Source organism: Aptenodytes patagonicus, chromosome 5 (assembly GCF_965638725.1).
Source record: "Aptenodytes patagonicus chromosome 5, bAptPat1.pri.cur, whole genome shotgun sequence".
NCBI lineage: Eukaryota > Metazoa > Chordata > Aves > Sphenisciformes > Spheniscidae > Aptenodytes > Aptenodytes patagonicus.
In genome coordinates this window covers 77,783,092-77,801,761 of record NC_134953.1, presented here as the reverse complement: position 1 = coordinate 77,801,761, position 18,670 = coordinate 77,783,092, and the positions used below count along the sequence as shown (strand labels likewise).

The following is an 18,670-nucleotide window of genomic DNA, read 5'->3' as shown; positions in this document are numbered from 1 at the left end:
CTGGCATCATAGGTCTGTCTTCTCTCATATGCTAAAGAAGTCCTGCACCTGCCTGCTGTTTGAATCATTGCTTCTTTTTAATGTTAGATTAGAAATTTTATCCATTTACAAGTATTTTGAAGTACAGCTGGACCCATCGCTACCATATGATAGGCATGTTGAGCAGGCATCATCTACAGTTGGTATGAGGCTTAATGCTCTTTATTGATCTAGACATTGCCTAAGTGAACATAATAGGAAACAAGTTGTCCAACTGTTCCTCCTTCCTATTATTGATTACAGAGATGTAATTCTTAGTACAGCGACAACTGTTGTTTACCATCTGGGTATGCTGTATAATAAGCTTTGCAGGTCTATTCTGTCATGTGATTATAGTACAGAGCGTTGTGATTTATGTAATCCTAAATCCTCACGTTGTTAGAGACCTTCCATGTATAGGAATTTCTGATGTGTCATATTTTGATGTAATTGTATACAAGGCAATGGTCCAACTTATCTTCTTTATTGTTTTAATCTATGTCTTTCAAACTGCTTTGTGAGATCTCACCAATGAGGGATTAATCCATAAATAAGCATTTGTTTTCTGAGAGTCTAGCATTTAGGAAAAAATTATCAGTCATTTTTGGAACATCAGCATGATTCCCCTGCATTTCTGACTCATAAATTTAAAATAACGGTTCAGTTAAAGGTTAGCAAAAATGACCACTGAGCACTAGGCACATAGGATTGAAATGTCTGTTTTATGTATGTGGGTTTATTTTCTGACCTTAATAAAGTTATCCTAATGTAAAATATTTTTGGTTAGAAATGTATGTAGCCAACGTCGTGCCATACAGATGCTAGGTAAAGGGACACAGCCAGAATTTTAATAAACAAGAGAAGGTTCCTGAAGCATAATTCTCCTGTAAACCATGTGTTCACTGATTGTATTAGGAAACAGAGGGTATAAATGCTAATGAAGGATTATGTGTTCCTACAAAGTTTTGTTACTGGAAGCTACCCTGCATTTATGATGAAGTTGGTCCCTCTCTGTACCCCCATGTCTGCCTGTCATCTCTCTTTTACAGCACTGTGTAAGACGCTGGACAGTAATGTGGCCTTGCATACAGGTAGTGAAAGATGGAGGACAAACCAAGGGGTTACAGATTTCTAGGGTCAGCTATATTAATGCGATAGAGCATTTATAAACTCTCAACAAAAGCATTTTTTCCATAATGAGTCTGTACTCTATTTCTTTTTGTGTTCTTTGCCTACTGAACAAATGTATATTCAATGAAATGTCACATTTGAATGTTACCCTGAATCATGGGAGTAAAATAATTAGAGAGCACTACTTACATGAAATAGAAGATTTTTTTTTTAAACTTTGTTGTAATTTGCTTCTGAATGAATCTGTACCTTGATGGAAAATAAACATGGTAGTTTTCAGTTTTCCCTCTTAGTGGAAGAAAGAAAAAGTGAATGGGTGTGTCAAAGAAGATGAAGTCACTGACGGGACGGGGGAGTACACTGTGAGAGGATTTTTTCATAGCAATGCGATTTTTGAAGAGCACACCTTTAGACTTGCAAATGAGATGGATCTCAAGAATTTATCAGTTGGGATTGTACAAGAGTCCACGTGATTCATGAAATGGAAGAGCACTTGTAAATAACCAGCTACATGAGGGCAGGTGGAGATGCAAAAAGAACTTTGAAAGCTATTTTCCACACAGTTATGCATCAGTAAAAATTTATTGTTCTGTGGGAATGTTGCATGAGATAGGGAAAGTACACTCCTCGGCTGGGTCTATGGAAGGTAAAGCATAGGTGACTGAGGTTTGATCACTTCTACCAAGTGACCATATTGAAGAAAAATGAATAGCAAAGGCTTTTTGTGAGAGCTGTTTGGAAAGGTGTTAAAAGTGTGCTCTAGTCAACGTATTTGCTCTGTTTCAGATCTGAGGGGTAAAGAATTCCTAAGAAGTTCCCAGAAGGATACAGGTTAACAGCCTTACTCTAAAATAAATAATAATGAAAAAAGATGCTTAGCTTCAAGTCTTTGCTTACTGAGGCATTGAGACTATGATGGTTTCCTTTAAGGTGAAAGACTCTCTTCAGCCAGTAGGTCTGGTCACTGTTTAAAGCTCAAAAAAACCACCTTGTACTACACCTGAAAATGAACAGATGGCCAGTATGTGTCACCATCCTTTGGCAACTTCTGGGGTCTCGCTTTGAGTCACACCTTACCTCCATACTGTTTTATTTTGCACCATCTTATCTTTCCCAATTAGGCTGTGGCTGTGTGTATAACGTTGTAGAGGCTGATGTGGAATTTGGGGTTACAAAGACATATGTTGAACTAGCAAAGACTGGATCTGAGGAAAAGCTTTCATAGTTACCTAGATAAGCGGTAATGGAAGAGATCAATCTGGGCAATGGCACACTGGAAGCCAATACTGCCCTCTGATAGCAGAACCTCAGAACAAATCGTAGGTGAATCTCAGTCACAGGATTGCCTGTTACCTTGTTTGCTTTTGGTAGTTCTTTCCTTCAGTCTCCTGGTTTTTGCCTTATCTGACCTGTGTTTCATCTAACTAGTTCTTAATGCTGTACTTCTGTTTGTTTCTAGAGGATCAATATGTGAATTGCCTCTTCCCTGTCCATCGTTTACTCTCATGTCCTCTCAGTTTCTTCCCTACAAAGATGTATATTTTACAACATCTGGCAGCAGTTATCTTGTGTTTGCATACAAGGACCTAAGACATAGACCATTCTTCTGTTTTTCTCCAGCAGTCCTGATTTCAGATTACAGCTAACATAAGTATTAAAGGGTAGTCCATGGATCTCAGTTTCTTACATCAAAAGTAATGATAGACAATAGCACAGCTGAGAATTTTTTCACAGGACTAAAAGGCAGCAGCCAAACAAAGGGAGGAACAACCTGCTAAATATATTCTGGGAGCCTCTGCTATATTTTTTAGTTCTCTTTTCATTGTCATTTAGTTTGATGCAATTTCTAAACTTACTCAGTCTTATTTCAATGGGCAATTAAAAATGCTGATTAAGAATTAGAGATGTAGAATTAGAGTCCTTAAAATTTTCATTTTAAAATTCCGTTTATCTTCCAGTTACAAGTCTTTTGGTTTTGTTATTCACAAACATTAATGAATAGGAATTAAATCTCCCACTTGAACTTCCAAAGTTTTAAAACTGACCTCTAAAACTATGCATAGAAAAAAAAATCCTTTCCAGATTTGATAGATTACACTCAACATACTCTACCTAGAATCAGCTCTGCTTTTTAATAAGAAATGTTTGTGAAGAATTTGTGATTAAGCTGACAAATCAGTTTGAAAATTTTGCTATTAAAAAAACCCAACTCTTACATCAGTCGCTGCCTTCTGTAAACACCGTAGAAACTCAGGGCAATAGAGGATCGGCATGCTGAGAGCAAAAGGAGAAATCAATGACAGGGTGAGGGGCTAGAGGAGAGAGCACACGGTCCTCAGAGACAGCAAAGTAAGGCAGCGAAGGGTATCTTATGGAGAACAGGGTAGTCTGAATGCTTTGTGTTACTGTGTCTCTTGGTTGATTTTCAGGGTAGAATACTTACGATTTTTACAAAAAAATGTCTATGTGTATGTGTCTCGCTTGGCTATCGGAGCAAATGCAGAAATACTAGGCTTTTGTTACTCATCCGTCTAGAATTTCAGCTACATTCTTTGGAAAACAGGATTCTGTGGTTCTGTCTTTTGAGACTCCACAAAGCATTGTATATTCTTTTTGAAAGAGAAAATACAAACCAGATTTTTTTTATACAACTATTGAATTGAATGAAATGAATAACCTAAATATTTAAAGTATTTAAGGACGTTTCATGTGACATTCAAGCAAATATATAGAAAGGCTGTCACCATAAACATGTTTTCTGCAGACTTTTACACAAACCTCTATCTTTATTCTGTAACATTTTATCATAACATAGGGGTTTTAGATAACATTTACATTCTCTTTGTATAAAGATCAGATAAAAATATTTTTTCAAAGATTGTTTTATTTGGTAAAATATTTTAAAAAAATCTTAAGCCCCCATTCCCAGAAATTGCTTAGACACTTTAACTTTAGCGTCCGTAGGCTTAAACTTGCAGCACTAACTAACTTTCTAGTTAACTTCTCCTTATAGGGCAAATGCAGCTAGTAACGAAGCTTTCTTGTTTCTTCCTCCATCTTGTGATGTTGAATTGCTATAAGGACAGTTTTATTGTATTAGGGTATTCAGAGGTTCTGTTAAATACTGCAAAATGGTAGGTTAGATGAGCATACAGAGTAAATCCAAGCAGATTGTTGCTTGGATGTATCCTAAATGGTATATCCTGCTTGCAAGGGTTAAAACCGTACATAAAAAAGAAAAAAAAATGAAATCCCTTGTGGAGGGAACCTTTGTGATAATTGCAGTCATTCATAGTTAATTAACATAGCATTCAAACAATAATATAATCAGATGATTCCATTGATTGGAATGAAATTACACACCAAAAAAAGAAATTAAAAGTCCAAGCATTGATGTACCTTGTTTTTAAAAAAAACCCTGTAAGATTGATTTACTGTCTCTTCCCCAAAAAGTAAGTAATCTCCTCATGCCTGTTATTATCTTCTGATTAACTATGCAGTGCCACCTGGTGTGCAGATGGGAAGAATATTACACATCAAGAGCTCTGTTCACACCCACCCACACAGATATAAACCTACGTGGCAAAAAGTGAACAGATGTTCATTTTGCTTGTGCTATAGGAAGAAATTGTGCATCGTACTCCTGATTCATAAACTAAATTTGGAGGACATGAAATCTGCATATGGGGCCCGTAGGCCCATGGCCAGCACAGACATTTATGGAGGAAATATGTCGTATTCAAGATAGTTCTCATTTCAGGTTGTGAAGAGACTCTTATTTGTTTGCTGCTCTGGTTTTGTTTTACCTTGTATTTCTGAGTTTTCTTTTTCTCCTCACTTGCTATTTCACTTATCACCTCCAAAGGGAAAAGTTTAGAGGCAGAGTCATTTGAAGACGTATCCAGGATTTATCTGTTGGTTGGCTGTTTTTCAGAATTGTTTTCTGTTTCTTGGCATTTAAGATGTTCCCTAAAATTATGCTTTTAGGCCTCTTTGCGAAGACCTGTTTGGCTCAGCGGTAATGTAGCAAGTCATGTAAAATGCAATGCATCTTGGTTTAAGATGGAACTGTAGTACAAGCATTGTGCAGCCTTAGGCTCTTAGGATCTTCAGCTCTATTTTTGGAGTTTTTTTGGTGGTGTTTTGTATTATTTTATAATTTCACAGGTATTTTGACACTTCATAGATGATACAGCTTTTGCTGCAAGGAAGCCAAAGCCTAAAGACCAGGTAAAACGCAACAAGCAAGGGAGAAAAATAATAATGTTGGAAGGTAGTGCAGGAAAGAATGATGTTGTTGGAAATATGATCAGCTAGATACTCAAAATAAATGTGTGCCTAGCTTAGTTTCTGGGTTTGTTTTATTGACACTTGTAGACAAGGGTTGTCACTGTCTCAGAATCTTGCAAAGACGGTGCTTTTCACCCAAGATTTTAAATGATGACAACAGCAGCCTTTCAGGCATCAGTCTCCTTCTGCAATAAAAGATAATAGAGGCTGCAGAGCCAGGGAGAACACTTGGAATTACATTTTATTGTGACAAAACAAAATACTCAAATCCATTTAGCTGCGAAAAGCTGTGAGACTTTGGTATTAGATATAAAGAGAATGAAGTCATCAAGGTGAGTCATGAAGTCAGAGAGAGTACTTTGAACAGTTTGAAGAGAAACAGTGATGAAGAGCAGTGGCGGGATTTGGACAAAGCCAATTCAAAATATTTCGCAATTGCCTTACAGTAACCTGAATAATTTTAAAATTAAAAAGATTTTTTTTTTTTTAAATAAAGATCCATGAGAAGGCCAGTGATAGATGCATTTGCAATTTAGTACAGAACAGGATCAAAACCGCATGTTGAACTGCAACTGCATGAAGTGAAGTCCCAAGGAAGAAGGTCTACACAAGTCTGTGCAGTCAAGTATAGGACTTGTTTATAGTCTACCTCCTGGAGAGCCTTAGCTCATGGCTCACAGCTTGGAGAATGAATGCGCCCTTCTGTAACACTGTATTTCTTAAGTAAGTTTTTCGTGTCTCGTGCGAAGAGTATTATCAACAAATTGCACCATAAATTGGTTCTAATACAAAACTCGTTAGTCCTCAATATTCATGTTGTTCTCATCTTCTGCTACTCTTTAATCTAAAAACGTTCTGTTATTAAAAACCAAAAGGAATATAGTTATATTAGAAAAGGAACTCTGTGAAAGAACCTGTTCTTACATGCTTATAGCAGATGTTTGAACTTGCTTTTATTCCCAGTGCAGCATCTTTCCTGGAGACCAACAATGTACATACATCCAAGAACTTTTATGCTTGAGGCATCTTTTTCTACTATTGGCATTTGTAATAAGCTGTTCTTCCAGTCCTGTAGTCCTCACTACTGCTCTGGATATTGGTGGAACATTCCTAATACACATCGGAAGCAGTAGGCAGTTGAAAGCTTTTAGGGCTCAGATGCAGAAAACAGCTTATTTATTATTAATAGTCTTAGGACACTTTCAAAAAATACTAATAATCTGCCCTTGGGCATCCTTAAGTTATTCACTTGCAAATTACACAGATTTTCATGCTCTTATTTACTTATCTTTCCTACCAAAAAACTACTTAGCATAACAATCTCTACTGCACATGTTTTACAAAACACTCTCCTGTCTCTTTCTAAGATGCTGGACAGTTTCCCTGAAAAAATGCTCATCTAAATATAATGACAAAATCAATTTGATTCATATTGTGTTGAGTAGTTAAATTTTTTAATATCTTAGCAGATTAATTAATCTAACATTATTTAGCTCTTTTCGGGAGTTTATTCAAGCATTTATTTTTAAGCATTTTGATGTTTGAGAAGTACATAAGAAAAGAAAATATTGAACAAAATGGTGATGTTAGATACTGCATTTTCATATTCTGATGTTACACACTTCAGTGCTTTACACCTAAAGAAAAGAGCTTTCCTTGCTTACCTGTTGTTTCCGAAAGTTCACTTCACGAGTCAGTAACTTTTATCTTTTAGATGTACAAGTATTAATTACGCTGCCATCTTTTTACTTCCACATTAATATTCAGACACAGAATGAACAACCATCTAAAATACAGCTGGTAAGTTGGTGCATATCCATTTACTTTAGTTGAGGTCTCTTTCCTTGTAAGGACAGTGCCAATATGTATTTAATGCAATCGGGCACTTTTTGAAACGTTACTCTACCTAGTATTATAGGAGGACTGACACAATACAAAATTTAAACGATAGGTTTAGAAATTCCTTACTTTCCTTCGTCTTGCTTGTGAAGGATAAAAGGCTGGTTAAAAACCTAGGCTTGTTGCATTTAATTTTTTTTATTTTTAAAGATTGTACAGAAGTAGGAAGTGTATCAAAATCTCACTTGTTTAGTGCCAATTATTGGTGAGAAGATGGCAGGCACTTCTTCGTGTTAATGAATAATGTTTTAAGCAGGCTTCCTGTACACATTTATGTCTTATAAATATAATGTTTCTGAACTCATATTCCTTTCACTGCCCACTCAACAAGGCGTGTATCTGCTTGTTGAATTGAATTGACAAGTTAAGAGAAAACCTGGGTTTGTGTGGTGGATTTGTAGTACTTGTTGAAGGACTTTAAGAGTTTTCTTTAGGAAACCTTCTTGCTCTGCCACTTCTCTGCTTCGGGAGAGTGGTCCCTGGGAAGCCACACTGCTGGGTACGGGCAGGGCTCAAGGCTTCCGTCTGACCTGGTGGTTGTCTTGTGCTTCTCAGTCATCTGCTTCCCTTTTCATCGTTGCTTGGTAGTCGGGTCTTTGTTGATCTTGGAACAGTTTGGTATAATGAAGGGCAGTTACCTCATTTCAGGGGAAAATCCTGACACCTGGGTGTGCTTGAGGCCAGTTTTGGCCCTTCGTATAACGTGGGGCACGCTCACTAGTGATTCGGTTCGTCTGGGTGGGATTCACAGTCTGAGGGCCTTCTGAGACCTGTAGCCTTCCTTGCCTGTGGTCTGTGTCTGAGGGAATCCCTCAGTCCTTCCTTCAGGCCCAATGCATTAATTGAAAAGCTTTCCTGTTCCAGTAGTATTTGTAATTTTCTTATCCGATACAATAGCTTCTACCATCATGGGAAGGCACATCTGCTGCCTTCCAGATCTCTTTAGTTTTAATGGGATGGTAGTTTTTAAAGTCAACAAATATCTGAGAAGAAAATTTTACATGTTCACTATAGTAAGTAATCTTTAACTAAGCTATGTAAATATTTTTGCTGCTGTGTCTGGAATTTTGAGAGGGTAGAGATTATCCAGGCTTTTGAACCACTTGTCGTGGTCATGATACTTGAAAATTGTTCTTTACTATTCTAATCTATACTTTTTGGAGATGCCAGTCATATGGTTGCTTTTGCTGTGAAATTAAAAGACACTGTGTAAATACATATGTTAACGATTACTAATACTGTGTATATAATTAGGATAGAGCATATAAGTATTATAGTATGTATCACATGGCAAGTCCTTTAAAGGAAAGGTTAACGTGTATGCAAATATTTCTCTGGCTTCGTGTAGCATACTGGTGTGTCCTATAGACTTGAGATCAAATTTGACATTCCTTGTGCATAAAGTCACATAGATAGTCTTCTGTGCACATTTTATAGTACGAAACCATGTTCAAAATTTGTCACTTTCTTGGTGATGTCACAAGGTGTGGGGTATATACGGTAATTAAGATTCACTGTTTGTACTGTTACTGCTTTCAGTGTATTAATGCTAAATTTACTGTAAATTGTCTTTATAAAACAATATTTACAAGATTAGAAGGCAGAAATAACCATACTAAGTACTCAGTGTTCGGATAATGCTAATACAAATTACATGTTTATCTAACAAAGGAAAATATTTTCCAAACATTGTCCTTGACAGTGTTTTCTTTCACAGGAAATCCTTTGGCTATTGTTCATTCATTTGTGCTTAAAAATGTAGTAAGCTGAACATGAACCGTTAGAGAAAGTGAAAATGCATTCAACAGCTAGTATGGTGATTCAACATGCCCTCTAATGATCTTTGGTGATTAGTTTCACAGGAAGAAAAAAAAAGAATAATGAGAATTTAAAGATCAACAGGTTTCAGCCAATTAATCTTTAATGTTAATACTGCAATTGTGTTGAAATTACTAGTCACTTACCAAGTAATGGTGCATTACTACATTTCTAAGAATTGTCAAGGTTTTGTTTGTTATTGGTTCATTGATGTAATGGAAAATGGTATAACTCACTGCAGATTTCTTAGGATTTTTTTTGTTAGAAATAATTCATTGTTGGTTTGTGACTAATGATAATAGATGGTTGTTTATTTGAGTGTGAGGTGTATTTTCACATAGATTCTAAAAGTTTAGTAGATACTGAAATTTCAGTACCTGGTTTTTATATAAATTGAGATGACATCATTAAGCATTATGAAAGACCATTTCTCAATAGTACAATATCTATAGCTCTTTCTCTAATACATTGGATTTTTAAAATGAGAATGAAACATATTTTCTAAAAGAAACAGTTATTCTAATTTTTAGTTAGTATATTGTTTAGTAGTTAGACATTGAAAATATCACAGTTCATTATTTCAATATACAGATGGCTTAGATGTGATTGCTATTCTGTTTGCTGGGAAACACAGGCTTGATGCTGCTACTATGGCCCAATACAAATCTTTTGTAGATGAAAAATGATGGCTAAATTTTTATCTGGGAGAAGATTTCTTAACCTTTAAAGAGTTAGATAAGGGTTGCTTCAAAACCAGAAAACTCAAAGAGTTGCGGTCAAGGGTTCGATGTCCCAGTGGAGACCAGTGACGAGTGGATTTCCCCAAGGGTCGGTATTTGGACCGGCGCTGTTTAACATCTTTGTCGGCAACATGGACAGTGGGATTGAGTGCACCCTCAGCACGTTTGCCGACAACACCAAGCTGTGTAGTACAGTTGACATGCTGGAGGGAAGCGATGCCATCCAGAGGGACCTTGGCAGGCTTGAGAGGTGGGCCCGTGTGAACCTCATGAAGTTCAACAAGGCCAAGTGGAAGGTCCTGCACCTGGGTCGGGGCAATCCCAAGCACAAATACACGCTGGGCAGAGAATGGATTGAGAGCAGCCCTGAGGAGGAGGACTTGGGTGTATTGGTTGATGAGAAGCTCAGCATGACCTGGCAATCTCCACTTGCAGCCCAGAAAGCCAACCATATCCCAGGCTGCATTGAAAGAAGCGTGAGCAGCAGGTCGAGGGAGGTGATTCTCCCCCTCTACTCCACTCTTGTGAGACCCCACCTGGAGTACCGCGTCCAGCTCTGGGGCCCTCAACATAAGAAGGACATGGACCTGTTGGAGAGAGTCCAGAGGAGGGCCACGAAGATGATCAGGGGGCTGGAGCACCTCTCCTATGAGGACAGGCTGAGAGAGTTGGGGTTGTTCAGCCTGGAGAAGAGAAGGCTCTGGGGAGACCTTACAGCAGCCTTCCAGTACCTGAAGAGGGCCTACAAGAAAGGTGGAGAGGGACTTTTTACAAGGGCATGTAGTGATAGGACAAGGGGTAATGGCTTTAAACTGAAAGAGGGTAGATTGAGATTAGATATAAGGAAGAAATTCTTCGCTATGAGGGTGGTGAGGCACTGGAGCAGGTTGCCCAGAGAAGTTGTGGATGCCCCATTGCTGGAAGTGTCCAAGGCCAGGTTGGATGGGACTTTGAGCAACCTGGTCTAGTGGAAGGTGTTCCTGCCCATGGCAGGGGGGTTTGGAACTAGATGATCTTTAAGGTCCTTTCCAACCCAAACCATTCTATGATTCTATGATTTCTTATTTCAAAGGTATTGGAAGCTTACCGTATCTTGTAGATTTAACTATGTGTGCCTGAATAAAATAAATGAGACGCAACATGTGAAAAATGAAAACACAGTAGTTGTAAAGGATTTGTCACAAGCAGGGTATTTTTGTTCAAGCAGACTTTATCATGGGGATTTTTAATGTTGCTCTGAATACAAATCATTTAACTGGTTCATAAAATCAACCTAGTTGGAATTCTTGCATCTATCATTGAGACAGAAATGAGGGTTAAACTTAATATGCTGGAACATCCCTTAAATGTTTGCATTTGGCATCATATACAGCTGTTCAAACTGCACATATGAACAGAAAGGATTCTCTCTTAGAAATATAATAAAAGTGAAAAAATGTATTGATGCAATTTTAACATTGAAATCAGGAAAATGAATTCATTTGTAGTGTCATTAAAAGGCAGTGTCATTAAAGTTTGTTAAATTTGCTGTAAATGTGTTTGTATGAACAAAGGTCTAATTCTCTTCTCCCTATGTAAGCTGTGTGTGAACGACGACTTGTAGATGGAGGTTTTACTTTTGCGCACTTCTAGGCTAGTCTTGTAGTTGCTGGGTAGTCTTCTAGACTGCCCTTAGTTTATAAAGTGACCTTATTCTTTCTGTGGTATGTGTCTGTGTGTGTCGATCCGGTGTCAGGTCCCTTGGTTCTGTTCAGAGCTGCCATGGAGTTTGGATCACATAGAACTAATGATGGTAGACTCACCTCCATGAAACTGCAACGATTGTTCAGACAAGTTGGAGTGCCCTGACTCCCATGTTAGAGAAAACTGCCTTTTCTCTAGTTTTGGAAATAGGTAAGGTGGGACAGTGGGAAGATACAGCCTGCTTTCCCATTTTGTCATCTTATGCCAGGTCAGTGACTGGGGAGCACTTCTCTGCAATGGGGAATATTTGGAAATTCTGGTCTGTGCTGTTCCATAAATCTAAACCTGCGCAATCTATTTGTGTATACCTTATCCACTTTCTTACTTTTCTGTTCTGTCTAATTCAGTAGGCATCTAGAATATTTTTCTTCTTGGGATTCAGCACTGATTACTTAAGTTTATATAAACTCCAGCCAGAAAAAAGACATGTTTTCCTGTCATGTAAAGAAAGTATAACCTGGTAAAGTTTTTAAGAAGGTGTGCCAATTTTGAGTAAAATTGGATGATGTACTGCTATGTCCCTTGAACCTATTTTCACATTGATTTGTCTGCGGAATTTAGTGCTGAAGGGCTACAGCATAGTGGTCACATTGTATTTAGTTACTTAGGGTCATCATTGTTTATTGAAAGTTTTGTTTAAGATCCTGTTAGAGTCTATTCATAGCATTTGCTTTCTTCACATACAGCCTTTTCTGCTCCGTTCTTCATCTTGTTTTGATCTTACGGGCCTCTCTATAGTGGGTGTTAGAGAGTAGAAAAAAGCCTCTTTATCTTCAATTCCCTTTTCATAGCATCTCTGAAATAAAAAGAAGAGGAAATTAATCTTGTCCTCAGACCATGCCTTCAGCCGGTTCTTTAGGGTCCTTGAGTAATGTCATAGCTTTGAGTTAGAAGGTTCTCTTGTTCGTGGAGAGGTTGACTCATCCTCTCATCAGGCCCTAGAAGTTATTTTTCTAAGATGTACTAGACAGTTAAAGCAATTATGAAAGTGGAGGGCATCTGGTTTTACTGTCACTGGATTTCACAAAATAGAGCTCCAGCAGTGATAGCAACTCCCTCTCTTTAATGTGGAAGCCACAAACTGACTACATTAAAGGAGTGACCTTTCAACCTACAAGCTGAGTGGAATTAGAGCAGCTTGCCAACCATGAGGTCTTGGTAGTATCTCTGCAGCAGGTGTTGGCCTAGAGAACATATGGAGGAACAGCTGGACACTAAGTCCTCTGAGTTCTCACAGGATCCTGACCCATGTATATTTATAGGAAGAGAGGGAAAAAAAAAAACCCAAACCAAACAAACTTAAAGAAGTAGATAATCAGAATTTATAGTAATGCTACATGGATTTTGCAATAATTTAGTCTAGCAGCCAAATTGAAACTTCAGAAGCAAAAGCTGTCAGGAGCATTGTAAATCTGATCATTTCTGCACTGAAGGATCTGGACCCAAATTCCTTGGTCAGGCAGCTAAGTGTATAAGCTGTCAGGCATGGAAGAGGACAGACCTGCTGCAAGTCCCTTTGCAGGCTTCTTTTGTAAAAAAAGGTGTGTAGAAAGCCAAGCACAGTTTTTTTCCCTTCCCTTGTTGTGCACCACATACACAAGAAAATGATAGTACACCTTTAATTATTACATCTTTTAATGCCCTTTTTCACTGTTGTTGTGTTTAGTGATTACTTTCCGCTTCTGAATTAAGCTGGCTAACAGCGTTGTAGACCTCTAAAATGCCACTGAATTAAGGTTAGTGTCAAGGACAGAACTGTTTAGTGCTGTGGTCCTATGAGAACAGTCTTGGTTTTGTCAAGGATCTAGTGAGATTTCCACATGCAACGTGTATTTTTTTTGCATACTTTTTCTTTAGTATCTTTGTAAAAAAAAAAAAAAAGTACAGCCTAACAATGTATAACTTTTAAGAATATAAATTCTGATCTTGTTTTCACTGAAGTTATTACTTGTCCTGGTTTACGGCTGGGATAGAGTTAATTTTCTTCCTAGTAGCTGGCATAGTGCTGTGTTTTGGATTTAGGATGAGACTAGTGTGATAACACACTGATGTTTTAGTTGTTGCTAAGCAGTGTTTATACTAAGTCAAGGACTTTGCAGCTTCCCATACTCTGCCAGCGAGGAGGTGCACAAGAAGCTGGGAGGAGGGAGTATAGCCAGGACAGCTGACCCAAACTGGCCAAAGGGCTATTCCATACCATGTGACATCACGCTCAGTATATAAACTGGGGGGAGTTGGCCGGGGGGTGTTGATCACTGCTCGAGAACTGGCTGGGCATCGGTCGGCGGGTGGTGAGCGGTTGCATCACTTGTTTTTTTTCTTTCCCTGTTTTGTTTGGTTTGTTTGTTTCTCTCTTTCTCTCTCTTTTGTTGTTTTACTTTCCAGTACAATTTATTATTATTGTTGTTATTATTATTATTATATTATTTCACGTATTAAACTGTTCTTATCTCAACCCACGAGTTTTATTACTTTTGCTTTTCCGATTCTCTCCCCCATCCCACTGTGGGGGGGAGGGTGAGCGAACGGCTGTGTGGTGCTTAGTTGCCGACTGGAGTCAAACCACGACATTACTAAAGCAGTTGATGGGAAGCCATGTGTTTTGCATCTAATATTTGGCTTAAATGAAATCTGTGTAAGCTTTTTAAGCTATATTATTACACAGTATTAAGAGAAAGTTTGGTGCCTCGCTCTTTGCATATATGCAGAAATAGAAAGAGTACAAGGAAAACCTTATCATGGCTTTTCCTTGCAGTCCTGAGCAGGAACCGCACAAAATACGCTCTTATTGCTCTCAGGAATGCCAGAACTGTGCAACTACTACTGCTTCTTGACATCTCACCTTTTCTAAGCACTAAATGCAACTATTTGAGCATCACCATTTCATAGCAGAGACCTTGCCTTAAAGGCACGAGAGAACTTAAAGCTTGTGGAATAGGCAAGCAAAAAGCGAGACAACTCAAAGTTGAAAGGACAAGTTCATTCTCCAGATGTATATCCAGAAATCCAGTCTTTGTTGCTAAGACTCCACAGACAACCAAATTTGTCCCAAAACTGACTTCTAGTTAAGTGGCTTAGAAGATGAGGCAACAGAACAGGAAAGGGAGGGCCTGGTTTAAGCAAGCAATATACATCGTAAGCCTTGTTCAGACCAAAGAATCATTTAGCAGCCTCTCCAGTTTGTCGGAACTTCAGTTAAAAAAGCGAATTGCCCTTCCTCTTGTATGTATGCCTCAGTGAACATGTGGGAGAAGGACTCTGCATCCAGCATTGTTATTGCTAAGCAGGACACGTGCTCTGAAAACGGCATCTCCTGCCATCCCTTCTCGAGAAGGACACCATCCAAACACCATGCAATTTTTTTTCTTTATTTGTTGAAAAGTGTTCCCAACTTCTCTTGAGTTACTGTAATGTGGGGAGCACTCTTTGGTATGTAACTTTTTCTTTACATCTATATTAGTAAAGGAAGGATGCTGACTCATGTCATTTTTCTCCCTTACCAGTTGTACCTATGTCAAGGGTTGCTGCAGCTACTGTTTTAGTTAGATCAATATGCAATGGGAAGGAACAGTGTCAGATACAGGCAAGAGCTTGAATCCGTGGTTTAAGTTCAATGTACTTGCACAGAACAAGCCCAGCTTGCTAGTCAAGACAGGTTTCCTGCTACATACTTAAAATCTTTTGGAAAATCTGTGCCTTAACATATTGGAGCCATTTCTCATATTTTAGTTAAGGAATAGTATGGCCTGATTGCATGACGAATGTAGTTGTTTATAAATGAAAGTTTTTATACAAGGACCAAAAAAGTATTCTTAAACGTCTAGATGATTTTTCATTATTTTAAAATAATTTTCAGTGGCTGAACTGATTCACATATATAAAAACGTGTTATTAGACTTTGCTTTAAGGTGCACCTAGAAGCTTCTGCCACTTCAGAATCTAGATGTATGTTTTATTGGCATTTTAAAATTTGAAAACAGATTCAGGACTTTAGTGCTCCAAGTGTGCATGGAAGTGAATGAATAATTGTGAGTATCCTTAACTTAAGTCAGGAGTTATTCCCCAAACAAGTAGTATTCACAGCTATTGAAATGTATTTTGCAGTCATCTTAGTGGCTGTATTGCATCCCAGAGGTATGCAAAAGTCCCGTATTCAAGCCAGTGTTACTTTGAAAAGACATTGATTTGGGGTCCTTCAACTGTCATCATTGTCTTCCAACGCAGTGAAACTTGGATAATAAACTACAGTATGCAAGAATTATGAACTGATGCTTCAAGATAAAGTTCATTATGTCATCGTGTGCTTTTAAAATCCTATGCTGTTATTGCTCATGTTCTTCAGCTGGGATGGAAGTGTATCTATAACAGTATGACTAATTATCTTTACATGCATTTATCACTAAATAAACTTCACACAAGACAGCAAGATTGTTTACTTAAGCAGTATAATACTGGGAATGGAAGATAGCTCTAGAACATAGGATTACATTGCCAGAATGGCACTATTTATTAAGCTATAATAACGCTAATGTTCCTCTTTGATGTATAGCATGTGCGACTTCAGCTGAACTTGTAGAGAGCCTTAAGGATGTTTCATTGAACATTTAGTATGGCAGCAAGCCAGAATACATTTAGCCTAAACCCAGATGACAGGTTGGTAATGAGGTAGTGATTGATGACCACTGCTTCCGTATGAAAACCTGCTTGATATGCTGGGGGGGAAATGCATTGCTAGCTCTTTTCATTTCACTCCCTCTGTATTAGTTATTCTTACTGTAGAGGAGTAGCATTGGCTGCTGGTTATTCAGTCCTGGTTTCACTTTTAGATGAGAATCGAGTACTCAGCTGAGATTTTAGAAGCACAGCCCTGTGGGCTACATTTATGTGTAATTCAAATCCTAATTTCAATGGATTTTGTTATCAAAAATAACTGCAATTATATCACCTATAAAACACCCTATTCTTATTACCTGCCTCTGTAATTTTACAAGTCCTATGATTCACCTTCTGTGCCATCTAAATGGCATTGCTTTCCCTCCTGATATAAAAAGAAAAACTTGGCCCAAAGGTTATACAACATTGCTCAGGCAAACAAACCTGAACAAGAGACTACTGCTTATTTTGCCTAGTCCTCTTGAATGCCTCATTGTAAAGACACTTTGCGCTGCTTATTCAGATGATGGACAAACTGTTGTTCTGTGGACCAGGAAGGATATTTAAGCCCTGTCCTTCAGCCAGATTCCAGCCTGATGTCTGAATTAGCAGTAAGAAGAGTTAGGAGGAGGCAGCAGAGGACTGTAGGGGTTACATCCATAGCTGCACACACTCAGACAGGGTGTATATTAGATGTCCCCAAAGCTGTAGGATAACTAATGGGATCACATTAAGGCCTGGTTAGAAATCACCCAGGGATGCAGCAAAGGCCGCTAGGGCAGCATAAATATCCAATGTCATAAGAGGCTCATTATTAGTGTTTTCCCAGGCAGAAGTGTCTCTTGGTCAGGAATGGGTGAGGAAGCTTGTCACCCTAACCAGAGTGACATTACACTCCCTCAGAGCAAAAATATGAGCAAGAAAAATTGGGATCAGTGGTAGAATCAAGAGCCAGAATAAGGAGGTGATGAAGCAGGGCCGGGGCAGTTTCCATTCCCTTCCTGCAGCTCCTGGGGACGTGAGGGAAGTGTCATGCCCTGTGGAGGTGGAGCGGCTGGCTTTTTGGCAAGGAACCGGTGTGGTATCAGAAAGGCAGATGTGTGGTGTGTTTGAGAATGTGCATTGGACCCAAATGAGGGAGCCTCTATCGCTGGGGTTTGCTGATGGGCCTTAATGGCAGGACAGGTTTTGACCTGATCAAGGTGCATATCTCTGAGGCCAATCGAGGCCCGTCTGATACTGCTCAGCAGCCAGGAAACAGCCCCCTGTAACGATTATTGTATGTTTAGGCTAGTAACGATCACTTTGGGCAAATCCAGGAGTGCTTCTGCTGTGACTCCAAGAAGGGACAAAGGAGTAGGCAAGGCAGGAGACCACTCGACTTCCACTGGTGTATGAACTGGTGGCAACTACGTTTACAAGTGATTTATTTGGTACCACAGTTCCTCAAGTCTGATGAGGAGTGGCTGAGGGAACTGGGCTTGTTTAGCCTGGAGAAAAGGAGGCTGAGGGGAGACCTCATCGCTCTCTACAACTCCCTGCAAGGAGGTTGTAGCGAGGTGGGTGTTGGTCTTTTCTCCCAAGTAACAAGTGATAGGACGAGAGGAAATGGCCTCAAGTTGCGGCAGGTGAGGTTTAGATTGGATGTAAGGAAAAATGTCTTTACTGAAAGAGTGGTGAAACATTGGACCAGGCTGCCCAGGGAAGTGGTGGAGTCCCCATCCCTGGAGGTATTTAAAAGACGTGTAGATGAGGCGCTTAGGGACATGGTTTAGTGGGCATGGTGGTGTTGGGTTGACGGTTGGACTCGATGATCTTAGAGGTCTTTTCCAACCTCAATGATTCTATGATTCTATGATTCTATGATCAGGAAATGGATGCACCTTCCCTTTTTGGGTTGATGCTGGGGAGAACATTTTTGTCTGCTTGGGAACCTGTCCAGGAGCGTACAACGTAAGAACTAAGGTAATCAGTAATGCCTCTTGGTAGAGACAGGGTCCTTGTGGAATTACAGTAGTCTTCAGGGGAGACCCGAAGGGAAGGGATAGTCTGTCCCTTTGTCAGGTGCAGGGAGAGGAGATGGCCATAACGCAGGGCTGGATTCAGATACGCAGTGCTGAAGTTTAACTCCACATGCACAAACCAAAAATGATTAGGACAGGAGTCATGATCTGGTCTATCCAGGTCATTTAACTCCCACAGAAGCAAAATTAATGTTGTTATTTTCTTACTAAACCATACCCCTTTGATGGTTTCTTTCTTCATGTGGCTTTCACCTTTCACCTCACTCGCAAACTTTTTGCGAACCTCTTGTTTATTGAATAGTAAGTTCCTTAGGGAACACTGGTCTCCTTTTTGTTTGGAAGGTACCCACATCA

The 18,670-nt window shown here is 39.0% G+C and overlaps 1 protein-coding gene across 4 annotated transcripts in view; it reads left to right on the top strand.

Annotated features, from left to right (window-relative positions):
• Positions 1-18,670, top strand: part of DPYD (dihydropyrimidine dehydrogenase) — a 377,405-nt gene that overhangs the window by 135,488 nt on the left and 223,247 nt on the right. The gene's annotated exons all lie outside the window — the stretch shown is intronic.